Source organism: Protopterus annectens, chromosome 1.part2, assembly GCF_019279795.1.
Source record: "Protopterus annectens isolate FY-2018-M chromosome 1.part2, PAN1.0, whole genome shotgun sequence".
Taxonomy (NCBI): domain Eukaryota; kingdom Metazoa; phylum Chordata; order Ceratodontiformes; family Protopteridae; genus Protopterus; species Protopterus annectens.
The window spans coordinates 215,206,613-215,214,620 of record NC_056727.1 but is presented as its reverse complement, the minus strand read 5'-3'; positions in this window follow the sequence as shown (position 1 = coordinate 215,214,620).

The window sequence follows — 8,008 nt, the reverse complement described above, 5'->3', positions numbered from 1 at the left end:
CTTTAGAGGAATATCTTATTGATAGTAGGCTCACCAATGAGATCTATACATTCTTAAAACAAGACTACCCTATTATGGCAAAAATGGTGGGGATACCCAAAATCCATAAATCTATTGAACAACCACCATTTAGGCCCATTGTGTCAGGCTCCCACTCAAAAACTTATAATATAGGTGTCCTAATTGACACATGGTTAAAACATATATATTTTGAGATCCCGCATCTTGTCAAGGATTCATGGGACTTTTTAAGAAAACTTACTAAGGATAAGTGGAATGCCAATTTGACTTTTTTGACAATAGATGTCATCGATTTATTTTCATGTATCCCTAAGGATATAGGTCTGGAATATTTTGCTAACAGTTTAAGACTTTATTCTGGATATAGTTGGGACAAAATTTGTTTAATCTGTGACATGATGTCACTGGTTTTGGATCACAACTATATCGCCTTTCAGGGCGAATTTTTCAGACAGACACAAGGTGTCGCTATGGGTGTGTCTTGCGCTCCCATTTTTGCGAATCTTGTGATGTTGTCATGGGAACTAGAACACCTGTTCACCAGTAAATATTATGAGGACATAGAATTTTACGTGAGATATCTAGATGATCTCTTCATATTATGGAAGGCACCCACTGACAAGATTGATGAGTTCATGAATTTTTTGAACGAGTCTACAACATTTCTTAGGTTCACACACGATTTTAATACACAACAGATTTCCTTCTTAGATGTGTTGATTAATCACCAGCATGATGGATTTTCCACCAGCATTTATTGGAAACCAACATTTTCTAATAATTATATACATTATACCAGCAATCATCTACCATATATATTTCGTAATGTGGTCAAAGGGCAATGCATAAGAGCTGCTAGGATGACATCAACATTAGAGATGTTTGAGAAGGAAATACTGAATATTTACAATCTTTTCCAAAAGCGTGCATATCCTGAACACATGCTCAAGGACATTACTGAGTATGTATCTAAGGAATGGGGAAGTAAATATTGTCCACTATTTGGACAGTTGGATCAAATCAGTCCGGTGAATAGGACAAGACAGGCTACTAATGGTTTAACACCAATAGGTAGAGTGTGTGTTTTAACATATACACCCTCTGTGCATACTATTAAAGAGATCCTACAGAGACATTGGGATGTATTTACTGAACATAATATGGGACAGGATTGGGATCCTTTACCTAAATGTGTATACAAGACGGCCCCTAATCTGAAAAGATTATTAGAAAAAACATATACTGGCTATGTAGATATAAATATATATAGTGGCACCCGAAAATGTGGGTCTTGTAATCAGTGTAGATACATTAATGAAGTCACCACTATCCAACTTAAAGACATCAACCATACAACAATTAAGTGTAGGAAAGGTAAATGCAATACAAAGCAAGTGGTATATCTGGCTACATGTATGTCCTGCTCTGCCTATTATATAGGAAAAACAGAGCGTACTCTCAAAAAACGTATATATGAACATTATTATAGAATTCAGAAGCAGGACAGTAATAATGCCTTATCTAGACACATTCTTGATAAAGGCAGTCACCATAAGTTTTTATTTACCATTATTGATCAAGTCCATTGTTCATTGTGGGGAGGCTACTGGAAAATGTTATTAGCTTTATGTGAAAGTAAATGGCAGATTTATACTGATGCCACTAGAACTCCTGGAATAAATGACCACATCAGTATAAAGCCTTTTTTAGCAATAAATTAACATTTTATTTATTAATTTATTTCTAATATATATCATGTTTTTAATGTTTATGACTATATTCACAGTATAATAATATATACAAATGTACGTATATATATATATATATATATATATATATATATATATATATATATATATACATATATTTAGGTATATTTACACTGTAGCTTTAAAGGTTTTGGCGGGGATTTTAAATTCTGTGATGTCATGAGAGTATATAATGTGATTTTACAATGTTATGAAGTGTTCTGAAGAAGACTGTGTTGGTACAGTTGAAAGCGCTAAACACTTTCGGATTGCATTAAACTTGTTTTTCGTTGGTCGAGTGGCTTGTGTTTTCCATCATTCCGCATCTTTGCTGGTTATAAAGGTGAGATTACTATCTACTTGGGTCCCCACATCCCTTATTATGTCTTCCATATTTAGGGGACTACCATCTATGTGATAGTTTGTGGGTACTTTGTTTTTTCCAAAGGGGATGACTATGCAATTTTTGGCATTTAGCTTGAGGCCATGATTTTGACACCAGGTATCCATCTCAGTGAGACCCTTTTGGAAGATGTCTGTGTCAGTTGGAGAGTCAATTATAGCCCCTAGTTTGCAGTCATCTGTGAACTTGGTCAGCCATAGTCCTCCTGTGCTTGCCTGTACCTCTGAGAAATATATACCGAACAGGAGGGGTCCTAGGACTGAGCCCTGGGGAATGCCACTTGTAACCAGTTTAGAGTTGGACCTAGCTCCCGCAACTCTCACCATGTGGGTTCTGTCCGTGATCCAGTTGGCAACCCATCTTGTGATGTAGGGGGTTATGTTCAGGCTGGTGAGCTTGTCTATAATACTAGAATGGGGAATGGTGTTGAAGGCCTTTGTGAAGTCTAGGTAGGTTATGTGTACCACCTTTCCCTCGTCTATAGCCTTGGTAACTGTCTCAAAGAAGTCCACCAGGTTTAGGAGGCATGATCTGCCCTTAACAAAGCCAAAGTGGGTAGGGTCCAGTGTTTGGAGGTTCCCAATCTCTCTGTTAATGAGTTCCATGATGATGCACTCCATAGCCTTGCAGACCAAGCTAGTCAGGCTTATAGGGCGATAGTTCCTGGGGTCTGTTGTGGCTCCACCTTTGTGGAGTAGAATAACTGTTGCTGTGCACCCCTCTATGGGTACATAGCCTGTGGAGAGGCTGAGTTTGAACACTGCGTTTAGGTGAGGGGTTAGTTCATCTTTGAGCTCATGTAGGACGCAGCCTGGGACACCATCCAGTCCCATTGATGCTGTACTTTTGGCTTTGGAAAGGGCTGTTTTAACCTGAGTGTCTGTGATTTCAGGGACTCTACATTCTTCTGGTATGGTTATGGGCCCTTTCGGGGGTGAGAGGGGGGTGAAGTTTGCGCAGAACCTGTTTGCCAGGATGTTGGCGATATTGGTTGGTTCAGTGTATTTTGTACCATTCTGCACTAACTCTGAGTAGATCTGAGCATTGCCACTTAGATTCTTGACATAGATAAAGAATGCATTGTGGTTATCTTTGGAGTCCTTGGCAATTTTTCTTTCGAAGCTCACCTTGGATGATTTTATGAGGGATCGTAGTTTCTTGCTGATACTGATCAGGGATTCCTTCTTGGGATTTTACTCTTTTCTGTACTAGTTTCCTCCTTCTATTGTATAGCTTATTTATGGCAGGAGTCCACCAGACTGGTTTCCTTTTCTTGGAGGAGTGAGTCTTGGTTTTGCTTAGGATGGCACGAGCCATGCATTCTTGTAAGTGCCTGTAGAATGCATTAGTAAAGGATTTTGCAGCTTGGACAGCGTTATCCTTCAGCATGGGGGCTTTGAAACTTTCCACCTCAGTTTTAAGTAATATGAAGTCTGCTTCTGAAAAGTTTTTCACAGTGGTTTCCTTCTCTGGGGGTAGGGGCGGAATGTGGATATCCGAAGTGATTTGTTTATGGTCAGATCCAACCAGAGAGGGGTTGACCTCTGGTGTGGAACACTGGTTGACCATGCTGGTGATGACCAGGTCCAATATGTTGTCACCTCTGGTGGAAGTGTTGACCAGTTGAACCAGTACATTTGAGTTTACAAATTCTAGGAAATGTTGGGCAAGGAAGTTATTACTTGAGTAGTTCTCCCAGTTAATGTTTGGGTAATTTAAATCACCCAATATTAGGGTGTTTGGTAGGATCTTTATGTTTCCCAGTGTTTCCAGAAACATGGAATGGGGGTCCTGGGACATAGTGGGTGATCTGTAGCAAGCTACAATTTGAATTGCAGTTTTGCCCGTTGTTAGTTGCACATGGATGATCTCTGAAGCATTGTGCTGTGCCACTAACCTGGAGGTGTGGGTATCCTTGATGAATATGGATACATCCCCACCTTTTGTATTTTGGTTTGGGTTCTGTGGCTGAAATGTATGGTATGAGTTGTAGCCTGGTAGTGCTGGGGTGCTCTCTGGAGCCTTAAACCAGGTTTCTGTTACTGCAGATATATCAATTTTCTCCATACTGAGGAGTGCCTCGAGTGCATGCATTTTGAGGTTTAGACTTCTGGCATTGAATAGCATTACCCTCAGTTTTTTGTTACTTGTGCTATTTACGGCAGTGGGTTTGTCTTTTGAGCCTTGCCTAAAAAAGGCACTATGGGGGTGGCAAGAGCCTTGGCAATTATTCAAAAGCCTAAGGGTGACAGGTGCAAGCCGTCTCTAGCAAAGCAGCGTGGCTTGTCGAGCATGTCATGCCAGATGGACAGACACTGGATCCCCTTTGAATAACACCAGAAACTTAGCCAATTGTTGAAATTGAGAATTTGTTCTTTTTACCATGGTATCATTCTTGGTGAGGGCAGGATGCTACTCAGGGTCAGGGTCATACCTGGGCTACATGATCAGAGAGCTCTTCCATGTCTCTTTTCATGTAGTCCATGGAGGTACGGCTCAGGTCATTCACACCAACATGGACAATGACAGAGTCATATTTGTACTTGTTCTGGGGTGACCTGAGTGCTTGAGTTATGTGGCGGATCCTGGCACCCGACAGGCAGCTAACAGTAACCTTCTCCTTATTCAGCCTAGTGAATGGGACATCAGTGTGCCTGACTGTAGAGTCACCTATTACTAGTATGTTGTGTATGTTATTTTGCCTTAAGGGCTATGATTGCATGGCACACTGGTTTTGTGAAGTATGTGTTTCATGGTTTGTGTTGGGGGGTGGAGGTTGCTTGAATGTTTGCTTTAGAGGTCTCTGTTGGTTTTGCAGATTTTTATTTAGAGCCTCCAAGTATGTTTTCATGTATTTATGTGTGTTTTTTGCCGGTGCTGGTTTAATGGGTCTGTGTGAGACTGGTGGTGTGATGCAAGTATTTCCCTTCTCCTGTTTACTCTCTGATCCAGTCTTGGATTGAGAGAGCTTAGCCTCCAGTTTGGCTTTATAATTGCATCTCTTGCATGTATTAGTGTTTGGTGGTAGGAGGAGAGGGTTGTCTGTGTATATGAGGCAGTTGTAACATTGCCTCAAAATGCCCAGATTCATCACCAGCTGGACTAGAGAGTACACCTGAAACTGCCCTTTGGACATGCCTGGATAGGTACAGTGAGCTGTTTTACTGGATGGCTGGTAAGATCAAATAGAGAGCCTTGTCATTCTGTACAGTACAGGAGGGTCTAGTGCTAGTGTTTCTAAGTCCTTGCTATGAGTTTTGAGAAAGTGCCAGGCTGAGAAATGAATGGCTTGAGTGCTTAAGTTGAAAGTTTGTCTAGTTTCAAGGGAAAAATTTAAAAGGAGACTTTGTGGAGCCGGGAATAGTTTTACCCTATCTAGCATGCAAAACCAGGCAAATGCGGTATTTATAGCAGGGGAAATGAGAGAGATAGAAATTAGCCCAAAATGGCCAATAAACTACTAATTTCTGGGCTGAAACCACTCCTCCAGGGACAGATAGGCTGCTAAAAGCTCCCCTCTCTCACAAGTGAACAGAGAAACTTCCTTCTATCCAAGTAAGGCATGGACAAAGACAGAGATTTGTAACACAGCCCTAAATTCAGCACTAACCTGAAAACTGGACTATACTAGCTTAGAAAGGTGGGAAACAAGTATATATATATTTTTTTCAGAAAATAAAGCAGATACAATAAAAAAACACTTTAAATGCACAGAAAAAGATACTTATTTTTATATATCGCAGATCAGAGTTGTAGTTAATGCCCTAGTAATGAAGTAGGAAGAAACACAAATACAGTAAAAGCAGATGAATAAAGTACAACTGAGCCCTGTTCCAGCAGTCTTCAATCAGACATGTTCTAACTGCACAGTCCTGCTACTAGGGTGCAGGGGAAGCTTCTCCAAAAAAGATGGCCTAGATCAGTGCTCAAGTTATACAAACAAAGCTAGATTCAGCAAGCCTGAATCTGGTCTATGCTACAGCAACAAGGCACACCAATTTCAAAAAGAAACAGTTCAAATAAGCAGGCACAATAAGCCTGTGACCAGAAATTCCCAGCTCAGAAGGGCAGAATCAAGTCTCTCCTCCCACAAGAGTGCAGACCACAAACCCTCTTAATGTAGAATAACTGGCCTGAAGCCCAAGTACTTTAGCCAGAACTAATACACTTTTAGAATAGCAGACACTGGTCCTTCAATCAGCAATTCCCAGCTTAGTAGGATGTAAGATACCTCTCCTGCCACAACAGTGCAGACTACAAACCTTCTTAATGTAAAACAACCTGTATGAAGCCCAAGTGCTTAAACCAAAAGACGTAGAATAACAGTTACAATTTGTTCAGGCTACTACCAAGCAGTAATAAATGCAGCAGAATAAATAAAATTGAGTACTTTTAAGAAAAGCAAAATAAAGTAGGAGGAAACACAAATACAGTAAAATCAGATGAATAAAGTGCACATTTTTAGTGTAAGGAGAGAGGAAGGAATAACCTAAGTGGGTTGGCCTTCTCAAATCTTCTCTCTGTATTAAGTAGAGTGAACATTAGACTCAGAATATGATCTTACTGTACTCGGTTAAGTGAGCAAATGAGATGGACCCAGGAGGAGTGTTCTAATACAGACTTGCAGGAGGGGCGGGCAATTCCAGAGCCACCAACACTAATATCAACACAATAACAGGGAGTGTGGGTGGGGGAACTAACTGCAGAGAGACACACAGCACACTGTTCAATGAAACTCACAATTAGGAAACAGAAAAAATGAAAACACAGTACTTTTAAAACTGCAAGTTTGTACTTAATAGAAGACTAAAATACACTACTGCAAGTTTCACTTAACTTCAGCTTCTAATGCAGATGTTTGTAGCCAAGCAAGTCTCTCAGAAGTTGAGCATAAAATGATTTCTCAAACTTTGTATATAGCACATAAAGTACAGAGGAATCCCTATAGGCTATTAAATATCAGATAACATAGAAGTAATAAGAACACCACCTCCTCTTATAGCAGAGAGCCACACAGCACACTGTTCAATGAAACACACAATTAGGAAACAGAAAAAATGAAAATACAATACTTTTAAAACTGCAAGTTTGTACTTAACAGAAGACTAAAATACACTACTGCAAGTTTCACTTGGGGCATATGGCTGACAGTTTTCTAACAAGTTTAACAAAATCAACAATAATCCAGTCTTTCTCAGCCACTTTCTCTTGTAAAACCATATTTCACAAATGTGATTAATACTTTACAGTCTCAAATTTATTCTCTCTCTAATTGCAGTGTCGCTGGTCTTCTTCTTCTTCATCTCTATCCCCATCCCCAAACTCCTTTTCAAGTCTAAGTAGTCCCAATGTATTTAGTCAACTCCTGTGCTTTTTCTGTCTCTCAAGCATTTCCTTCAGAACACTGGATAATATTTCACTGGCAAAGTCTCTCTATGAGACTTATCATCAGAAACATGAGAAACAGAGTCCCCTTCTGTTTGATGACTCCCACCTTGATGGAATTTTTTTTGTATTTCCCATTTAGCCTGTTCCACATTAAAAATGGATTTTGATCCTCCAGGAAAAAAATATTCTGGATGGTTGGATACAGCCTCTTGAATCTTACATTTGCCTCTTGACATTCTCAGATTGATGTAATAAATTTGTTTTTCTTCTGCCTGGTGTACAGTGAATAATCATTTTCCACAAATACTCTATTGTCTCCAGTGTTTCATACTTTGCCCTTTTGCTACAGTTTTGTCAGGATCTACTTTTTCCTGTGGATGGGTTTCTTTACTAATACAAGTTTTGACTGATTTCTCATGGCCAGGTTTGGAGCATACACACACAATGT